Source organism: Symphalangus syndactylus, chromosome 10 (assembly GCF_028878055.3).
Source record: "Symphalangus syndactylus isolate Jambi chromosome 10, NHGRI_mSymSyn1-v2.1_pri, whole genome shotgun sequence".
Classification (NCBI taxonomy): domain Eukaryota; kingdom Metazoa; phylum Chordata; class Mammalia; order Primates; family Hylobatidae; genus Symphalangus; species Symphalangus syndactylus.
This window is the reverse complement of record NC_072432.2, coordinates 55697939-55708459: the sequence shown is the minus strand read 5'-3', so window position 1 is coordinate 55708459 and position 10521 is coordinate 55697939. Positions and strand designations below refer to the sequence as shown.

At 42.8% G+C, this 10521-nt stretch overlaps 1 non-coding gene and 1 pseudogene across 1 annotated transcript; both read right to left on the bottom strand.

The window, feature by feature from the left end:
• Positions 1–9058: 9058 nt before the first annotated feature.
• LOC129492185 (immunoglobulin-binding protein 1-like) lies at positions 9059–10107 on the bottom strand (annotated as a pseudogene).
• A 56-nt stretch (positions 10108–10163) lies between these two features.
• Positions 10164–10230, bottom strand: LOC129492413 (small nucleolar RNA SNORD42). The gene has a single exon (XR_008660863.1). It is a non-coding gene; the product is annotated as a small nucleolar RNA SNORD42 (small nucleolar RNA).
• Positions 10231–10521: the final 291 nt, after the last annotated feature.

The window sequence follows — 10521 nt, the reverse complement described above, 5'->3', positions numbered from 1 at the left end:
TAACTCATCTGTTCATGCAGGTCTGCAAGGAGATGGACACAGAGCACACACGTCTTCTCTTATGCACAGACGTGAGATGGCTTTCTAAAGGTAGGTCACTGGCCAGAGTTTTTGGGTTACAAGAGCTGCTCCAGAGATTTCTTTTAGAAAAACGGTCACCACTGGCAGCACATTTCAGTGACACAGAATGGGTCACAAACCTTGTTTACTTGTGTGACATATCAACCTGGTCAACAAACTCAATCTGTCACTTCAGGGGAAAACAACAACTTTGTTCAAGTCAGTAGATAAGGTGGCTGCATTCAAAACCAAACTGGAATTATGGGGCCAATGAGTGAACACTGGGATTTCTGACGTGTTTCAAACATTAGCAGAGATTTTGAAAGAGTCTGAGCCAGGGCCTTCTTTCTCCCAGCTGGTGCATGATCACCTCTCTCAGCTTTCAAAAGAGTTTGAGGCCAGGTGCGGTGGCTCACACCTGTAATCCCAGCACTTTCAGAGGCTGAGGCGGGCAGATCACCTGAGATCAGGAGTTCGAGACCAGCCTGGCCAACAGTGTGAAATCCTATCTCTACTAAAAATACAAAAATTAGCTGGGTGTGTTGGTGCGTGCCTGTAGGCCTAGCTACTCAGGAGGCTGAGGCAGGAGAATTGTTTCAACCTAGGAGGCAGAGATTGAAATGAGCTGAGATTGCGCCATTGTACTCCAGCCTGGGAGATTTCCACTTCTTGGCTATTATGAATAATGCTACTGTGAACATTCAGGTACAGGTTTTTGTGTAGACTTTCATTTTTCTTGCAGCTCTTCGAGGAGATGGACGCAGAGCATCCATATATAATAGAGAATTTGGCCTCGTCCCTGGTTCCTGGGGAGAGACTCTAAATCCTTGTAATTTCCGAAGTAATAGGAGTATGTTTGTTTTTCATGAGACTCTCAGACCACACCTGAGTTTGCACTAATGAGGTGATGGAGCAAGATTCTGTCTCAAAAATAAACAAACAGGAAATAGAAAACAGTATGTTTGAGTCAACTTCAAATCTCCATATGTTCTGGATTAAAGTCAAGGTGGAATATACTAAGATTGCCACAAAAGTACTGGAAAGCCTGCTTCTATTTCCAACATCCTGTCTTTGTGAAGCAGGGTTTTCTGCAGTGACAGCAACCAGAACGAGATTACGGAGTAGACTGGACATAGGCAACACACTTCGGGTGTCACTGTCCCTGGTGCCAAAAAGGTTGGGGATCGCTGCTGTAGACCATAGATTACTTTCCAGCTAGAGGCTCAGGAAGATGGCATACCTCCCTGTGGGCCACAGCGGAGAGCAAGGCTGCCTTCACGCTCTTCCTCAGGAAGTTGCCAACATCACTACGTCATTCAGTTCACAAACAGTTCATTGTGGCCTCTTGTGTGTTGCAAACAGCATGATAGGCCTAATACATAGTATAGCCCATCTCTTCTTCCTGGGTTTAAGTCAGTCTCTTTCTACTGTCTACCACTGTGTTATATTATTTTGTACTATATATATATTTTTTGAGACAGAATCTTGCTATGTTGCCCGGGCTTGTCTTGAACTCTTGGGCTCAAGGGGTCCTCCTGCTTTAGGTCCCCAGTAGCTAAGAGGACCATACCCAGTTTATGTATTCTCATTTTTACTTTAAAAGTATTTTATTTATTTTATTTTATTTTTGAGATAAGGGCACTCCTATCGTCCAGGCTGGAGTGCAGTGGCTTAATCACGTTTTACTGCAGCCTCAACTTCCCAGGTTCAGGTAACTCTCCCACCTCAGCCTCCTGAGTAGCTGGGGCCACAGGTGTGCACCGCCATGCCAGGATAATTTTTGTAGAAGTAGAGCCCCACTCTGTGGCCCAGGTTGGTCTTGAATTCCTAGGCTCAAGCAATCTTCCCACCTTTGCCTCCCAAAGTGTTGGGATTATAGGTGTCAGCCACCACACCAGACCTAAAATAATTTTAAAACACACAAGTACTATATGAATACAATTTAATTCTAAAAATCCAGACACACAGAAATATAGAGAGTAACAAAAGAGAGTCCTCTACACTCCACTCCCAGCCACTTTTACTCTGAAAATAGGTATATAAAGTTTAGAGTGTTACCACCATTCCTGAATTCTGCCACCAAGATCTTCTGGTCAGCTTTCTGTGTTTCTCTGTTTCTCTCTCTCTCTCTCTCTCTCTCTCTCTCCAGTCTCTCTCTCTTTAAGAGACAGAGTCTCACTCCATAGCCTCAGCTGGAGTGTAGTAGTGCAATCATGGTTCACTGTAGTCTACATTTCTGACCACCTTCACTTCTGACCTACCGGGTATAAGTTTGGAAGCTCCCACATCCCCTTAAGGTCTGATAATGCACTAGAATGACACAGAACTCAGGAAAGCTCTATATTTGTGATTACGATTTTATTATAAAGGATACATATCAGAACCAGCCAAATGAAGAGACACATGGGGAGAGGTAGGGGAGGGTCCCAAACACAGAGCTGCTGTGCTGTCTCTGGATGTGTCACCTTCTTAACACACTGACGTGTTCATAAACCAGGAAGCTCCACTGAGGTTCAGTATTCAGTATTGGGGTTCCATTAAGTAGGCATGATTAATTGAATCAACAGCCACAGGAATGGACTCAGACTCCAGCTTCCCTCCCCACTCTTCCCCTCCCAGGACACTGGGTGATATCACATGCCTCAAAGCCTCAACTCTGTAATCACATGATCAGCCCCCTTCCTGAAGCTTGCTTTTTTTTTTTTTTTTGAGGCGGAGTCTCGCTGTCGCCAAGGCTGGAGTGCAGTGGCGCGATCTCGGCTCACTGCAGGCTCCGCCCCCCGGGGTTCACGCCATTCTCCTGCCTCAGCCTCCCGAGTAGCTGGGACTACAGGCGCCTGCTATCTCACCCGGCTAATTTTTTGTATTTTTAGTAGAGACTGTGTTTCACTGTGTTAGCCAGGATGGTCTCGATCTCCTGACCTCGTGATATGCCCGCCTCGGCCTCCCAAAGTGCTGGGATTACAGGCGTGAGCCACCGCGCCCGGCCTCCTGAAGCTTTCTAAGGTGCCCAGCATGAGTCACCTCATTAGTGTAAACTCAGGTGTGATCTGAGAGTCTCATGAAAAACAAAGATACTCCTATTACTTCGGAAATTACAAGGATTTAGAGTCTCTCCCCAGGAACCACAGACGAGGCCAAATTCTCTATTATACAACAATAAGCAAGAAAAATGAAAGTCTACACAAAAACCCGTGCATGAATGTTCACAGTAGCATTATTCATAATAGCCAAGAAGTGGAAATAATCCACATGTCCATCAGCTAATGAATGGATAAGTAAAATAGACTATATTCATATGTCTTGGAGGCCTCCAAGCTCACCCCTATATTTGATGAGAGGACCCACAGGATGTAGTCATACTCATGGTTCAGATTTATTACAGCAAAAGGATACAAAGCAAAATCAACCAAGGGCAAAGTCAAGAGGAAGCCAGGCACAGGCTTCCCAAGAGTCTGCTCCCAGTGGAGTCACCCAGGATGAGATTAAACCCCCCGGCAATGAATTGTAATAATTTGTGAAATGGTGTCTGCCAGGGAAACTCATTAGTGACTCAATGCCTAAGGTTTTTATTGGTAGCTGATCATGTAGGCACCCTCTGCCTAGCATGTACCAAGATTGCAGACTCCAGGGGGAAAACAGGTGGATAGCACAAACCAGAGTTCATACAAATAGTTAAGGCAGAATAAACCATCCATATCAGTTAGGGAATGGTGGAAATCTCCCCAAATGCAAGGTCCCAGGCACCAGTCAAGGGCCAATCTGGTAAGCAGGCTTCTTTATTTATTTATTTATTTATTTATTTATTTATTTATTTATTTATGTTTGAGATGGAGTCTTACTCCGTCCCCCAGGCTGGAGTGCAGTGGCGCATCTCGGCCCACTGCAAGCTCCGCTTCCCGGGTTCACGCCATTCTCCTGCCTCAGCCTCCCGAGTAGCTGGGACTGCAGGCGCCCGCCACCACGCCTGGCTAATTTTTTGTATTTTTAGTAGAGACGGGGTTTCACCGTGCTAGCCAGGATGGTCTCAATCTCCTGACCTCGTGATCCGCCCACCTCAGGCTCCCAAAGTGCTGGGATTACAGGCGTGAGCCACCGCGCCCGGCCGTAAGCAGGCTTTTCTAGGGATAGCATTCTCCAGCTTGCTGTGTTAATGCCTTTTTTTTTCCACACCATAGGATAGACTATTATTCAGTGACAAAAAGGAATAAAGTACTGATATGTGCTCCAACATGGATGAAGAGGGGAACATCACGTTAAGTGAAAAAGCCAGTAACACAAGGCCACAAATTGTATGATTCCATCTATATTAAATGCCCAGAAGCAAACCTATAAAGACAGAACAGACAGTAGTGGTTGCCTAGGGCTGGGAGGTCAGAGAGAAATAAGGAGCAATTGCTAATAGGTAAAGAATTTCTTTTTGGGGCTATACAAATGTTCTGAAATTGATTGCAGTAATGGGTACACAGCTTTGTCAATACACTAAAAACCATACAATTGTACTCTTTAAATAAATTAATTGCATGAAATGTGAATTATAGCTTAAAAAAGCTGTTAAAGAATGTGGCCGGGTGCGGTGACTCACGCCTGTAATCCCAGCACTTTGAGAGGGTGAGGCGGATGGATCACGAGGTCTAGAGATTGAGACCATCCTGGCCAACATGATGAAACCCTGTCTCAACTAAAAATACAAAAAAAAAAAAAAAAAATTAGCTGAGTGTGATGGCGCACGCCTGTAGTCCCAGCTACTCAGGAGGCTGAGGCGGGAGAATTGCTTGAACCTAGGAGGCAGAGGTTGCAGTGAGCCAAGATCGCGCCACTGCACTCCAGCCTGGCGACAGAGCGAGACTCCATCTTTAAATAAGTAAATAAATACATAAATAAATAAAGGGGCCGGGTGCAGTGTTCATGCCTGTAATCCCAGCACTTTGTGAGGCCAAGGCAGGCAGATTACCTGACGTCAGGAGTCCGAGACTAGCCTGTCCAACATGGCAAAACCCCGTTTTCTATCAGAAAATACAAAAATTAGCTGGGCGCGATGTCATGTGCCTGTGGTCCCAGCTACTCAGAGGCTGAGGCAAGAGAATCACTTGAACCCGGGAGGCAGAGGTTGCAGTGAGCTGAGATCGTGCCACTGCAGAGCGAGACCCTGTCCCCACACCCTCCAAAAAATAAAAAAAGAAAGAAAGAAAGAAGAGAAGCAGTTGCTCATTTTAGTGTAAGTGCCTTTTTTTTTTTTTTTACCTTTAGGAATATAAATTCAAGAATATTTGTAAGCAAAAAGCAAGAATAAAATCCCAAAGGAGAAAGTAGTTAGCTGAAGTATTGTACTTCTTGGGTGAGCTTATAGAAATCTTCAATTTAGGGCCGGGCACGGTGGCTCACGCCTGTAATCCCAACACTTTGGGAGGCCGAGGCAGGCAGATCACAAGGTCAGGAGTTTGAGACCAGCCTGACCAACACAATGAAACCCTGTCTCTACTAAAAATACAAAAATTAGCTGGGTGTGGCAGCGGGCGCCTGTAATCCCAGCTACTCGGGAGGCTGAGGCAGGAGAATCGCTTGTACCTGGGAGGTACAGGTTCCAGTGAGCCGAGATCGCGCCTCTGCACTCCAGCCTGGGCAACAGAGCTAGACTCCATCTCAAAAAAAAAAAAAAAGAAAATTAGCTGGGCATGGTGGTGGACACCTGTAATCCCAGCTACTTGGGAGGCTGAGGTGGGAGAATAGCTTGAACCAGGGAAGCAGAGGTTGTAGTGAGCTGAGATCATGCCACTGCACTCCAGCCTGGGCAACAGAGCAAGACTCTGTCTCAGAAAAAAAAAAAAAAAGTCCCCAGAGACTTTAGCCATCTTAGCAGATCACCCTTGTGAACTCAAAAGGAAAGTGGAAATATGAGTTTTGAGTAGGTAAATTGATCTGCTGACATTACCAGCCCAGCATTCTCCAGGCTCTTCATTTCATGAAGAAAGACCTAGCCTTCCCTCTTGATGTTCACAGCAGAACTGCTGGGTAGGTTCTCCCATACACAAACTTCTGGGCATTCTTTTCTTCCCTTTGTTTCAGAAGTACTATTGTATATCCTTCACTGGCTCTGTGCTGTATCCAAAGCAGTTTTTTCTGTTTCATTTTCCTGTGAAAAAAATTAAATTCCCGGTTTTTTGTTCTTTCTAACATCCCCCTTCTGCAACGGTCTCTTTATGACTCCAGATTCCCACAGCCCTTTTTTTTTTAATCCCAGCTATTTCTCCACATATCCAAAAATTATTTCTACCAACTGCTTCCCATTTTCTTAGTGCATGTCTTCCAGCTGTTGGCTTACCAAGAGAGATTTAGATAAACTAAAATATATTAAATATGTATATGATTGATATGCTCTTTAACTTTCTATTTTTAAGTAATATTTTTAAGTAAATTTCTATTTTCTAAGTAATACCATTTTTTTTTTTTTTAGACGGACCCTCGCTCTGTCCCCCAGCCTGGAGTGCAGTGATGCGATCTCTGCTCACTGCAAGCTCTGCCTCCCGGGTTCACACCATTCTCCTGCCTCAGCCTCCCAAGTAGCTGGGACTACAGGCGCCCCACCACGCCCAGCTAATTTTTTGTATTTTTTTAGTAGAGATGGGGTTTCACCGTGTCAGCCAGGATGGTCTCGATCTCCTGAGCTCGTGATCCACCTGCCTCGGCCTCCCAAAGTGCTGGGATTACAGGCGTGAGCTACCGTGCCCGGCTGAGTAATATCTATTTTTAAGTTACTTATTTTTAAAATAAAAATGTCACATTGTAGAAAATTCATAAAATACGGGTTTTTTCCTTTTCTTTTGTTCTGTTTTTTTTTTAATTGCTACTTAAAAATAGTTCTCACCATTGTTTAAGTTTGAAAAATGCCCACACTTAATTATTTCTTTCTTTCTTTTTCTTTTTTTTGAGTTGGGGTCACCCAGGCTGGAGTGCAGTGCCATGATCTCCGCTCACTGCAACCTCTGCCTCCCGGTCTCAACCAATTTGCCAACCTCAGCCTCCCAAGTAGCTGGGACCACAAGCGTGCACTGCCACACCTGGCTGATTTTTTGTATTTTGTATTTTTCGCAGAGACGGGTTTCACTGTGATGCCCAGGTTGGCCTCGAACTCCTGGGCTCAAGCGATCGGCCTGCCTCGGCCTCCCAAAGTGCTGGGATTACAGGTGTGAGCCACCACTCTAGGCCAAACAATTATTTCAATTAGAAATTGAATAAATATTTCTATTCTATTTCTGAGTAGAAGTGAATGAGCAAGTATTTGTGATACCTAACGGTCATTTCAGGAAGCCTAAAGATATTTTAAGGATAAAGAACATCTTAACATTTTTATTATTCTGAATTTAGGGCCTAATATAAACGCAGAATGAAGAAGAATTGTCAGAAGATATAAGGCGTGAACAGAAATTATGATTTTTAAAATCCAAGACCTCTGGGCAAGGTGGCTTACACCGGTAATCCCAGCACTTTGGGAGACCGAGGCGGGCGGGTCACTTGAGGTCAGGAGCTGGAGACCAGCCTGCCAACAGGGTGAAACCTCGTCTCTACTAAAAATACAAAAATTAGCCGGGTGTGGTGGCGCGCCCGGTGGTGTAATCCCAGCTACTCGGGAGGCCAAGGCAGGAGAATCACTTGAATCCGGGAGGTGGAGGTTGCTGTGAACCCAAATTGTGCCACTGCACAATTTGTGCCTGGTCAACAAAGGGAGACTCCGTCTCAAATTAAAAAAAAAAAAAAAAAAATTTATCTGGGCATGGCGGCACATGCTTGTAGCTCCAGCTACTGGAGAGGCTGAGGTGGGAGGATGGCTTGAACTTAGGAGGTCAAGACTGCAGTGAGTGGAGACTGTACCACTGCATTCCAGCCTGGGTGACAGAGCAAGACCCTATCAAAACAAACAAAAACTCCCAAAGATAGTTGTAGTTATTATACGTATTTAAAAACCACATCAGTAGGGAACAGTTATTACTAGGAACTTAACTGAAAAGTGAGAAATTTTTGGTCAAAATTATTCCAGAGTATGCCAAGAAGTCTAGAGAATTAATAGAATATTTTAGTGTTTAAAAAGGATAGCTGTTATCTGGTCACAGACTAACTTAGTCATTTTCCAAAAAGAAAATCCAAATTCTAATTTGACTCTTTTTTATTTTAGAATATCATCCATGTAACAATTTTTAGTCAAGAATTTATCTGTTTTTAATAAATCTACTAACATTGATTTCACCTTAAAATTTTTTAACCGTTTATAGATGATTCTTCAACTGATCTTAATATACATTTATATGTGTGTGTGTTTAGACATATATAATTACATGGCTCTGTAAATAAGTTACAAAATTAAAGCTTTTAACTTTAAGATAAAATTAATCCAATCAGTATATTCATCAATGTATTTATACTTGAAATTATAATATAAATATATCAAGAATTTATTTAATAAACTATGTTATCTTGCATACATATTCATATTTCTCTGTAATTATTATGAGTATAGTCTTTATTATTTTATTAATTATCACTTTTAGCCAAAGCAACCAACTTTTGTTTTTTGCAGGGAAGTCTAGAAGACAGTAACCAAGAAATATCTACCTAATTTTTTTGGTACACATTTTATCCTATCTTCATAAATGTTAAGCTGGCAAAACAAACCCATATATGATATCATTCAAAGCATTTACACAGTTTATTTTTGCTTATTTGTTTGCTTATTTTATTTTTTATCAGATCCCCTATTCGGAAAAGCACATTTACATATCCTGTTTATAGTCATTTTATAACATTATAAGAATAAGAATAGATCACATCTGTATTTAGTGACCAGAGGTTTTTTTTGTTTGTTTTGTTTTTGTTTTTAATCACTTGACACTTTATTGAATGCAAAACAAGATTTAGCATCTTTGCCTTCGTTGTACACAGCTGAATCGTGAGCCCAGGGAGGGGAGGACTGTCTGGCTTTCCTTGGCGTGGGAGGTGTGCACCCTGCAGTCCTGTCAGTGTTGTGGGAACATCAGCCCATGTTCTGTCGGTTGCCATAGCCCCAGGGATGGGTGTCCTTCCAGTCATCCCACTCCCAAGCTCTGTAGAGTGTTTGTTCATCATCCTCTTCCTCCTTTTCTTCTTGATGTTCCTATTGCTGAGCTGCTTTTCTGAATTCCTCTGGTGTTGCCTTGGCTATTTCCTGATCTGGTAATGCTCCATATTTCCGATGTTGCTCATACCAGTCATTCACCGTCATAGTTGCCAGACTTGGAAAACCTGCTCCAAATACTTTGGCTTGGGCCGTGTTCTGAGTGAGAATGGAGGGTTTCGCTGGAGGCCTCTCCTGGTGAGATGAGTTAGAAGTTGATGCCTCCTGAAGAGTCTCTTTCTCTCGGGATCTTTATTTCCTGGTCAATGCTCTCAATCTCTTCTAAGCTGATATCAATCCACCGCTGAAGGTGAAGAAGATAATATTCACAAACACGCTCATCATCTGCTTGACCACTTTCCACAGCAGATTTCATTTCAGGCAACTTATGCTCCAACTCCTTCTTCTGCTTGTATCTCTCTATTTTACCCTGTCTTCCAGATGCCTAGCAACGAGGCTAGGATAAGCCATGGAGGAATTAGCAGTGTGATTTTCGGCTGAGTTGTTCTTGGCTTTGGGCAGCTCAAACTTTGCCACATGATAGCAATGACACTGAGTTAAGTGGTTTATAAAGTGTTCTCAAGCCCGCGGCAAATGATCTAGACGCTTGCTGGGGTTGACTTGTTTCATGGCGAGGGCTCCTTGAAACGCTAGCACCAACAGGTACTTCAGGTCGGTGGAAGCAATCTCTTCCAAATCTTCATTTCGGCTGAACAACTCTAGCTGCGATAGCATTTCGGCAGCCTTCTCAAGGAGGTCCATCCAGGCCCTTGAACACCTTCTCCTGGACTATCCGGGAACCGGCGGGTTCAGTCGCTACTTCTACTTCGTCCAGAATCTGTTTGCCAGTTTCCAACAGCTCGGGAGGGCAGCGGGAGCAGTAGTTCATCTTCAGCAGCCATCTTGGGAAGGGCTTTTTTTTACTTTTCTTTTTCTTTAAATTATAAAATTTCCACACGTGCATCAGTGGTTCCTTTGAAGACATCACAAGTCTCAGAAGATTAAGATTTTTCCATCATATGCTATGACCAGAGTTTTGTATCATTTTTAACTTAAAATTGTTCAAGTATCCAAAGATCATATATCAATTAATTTGTTTTGTAAGTTCTTAAAAATTTAAGAACTTGGAAATTAAAATTTTAATTAACACATTTTATAGTATAGGAATTTCACATAATCAAAACCTTTCAAAAGACATCTGTAATTACATTTTTATTTAATTAAACACCATATTATATTTTCAATCTCAAACAATTTTTGGAAATAATAAGTTATTTGACTCTTAAGCCCAATATAAAAATTTAGAAAGTTTAAAG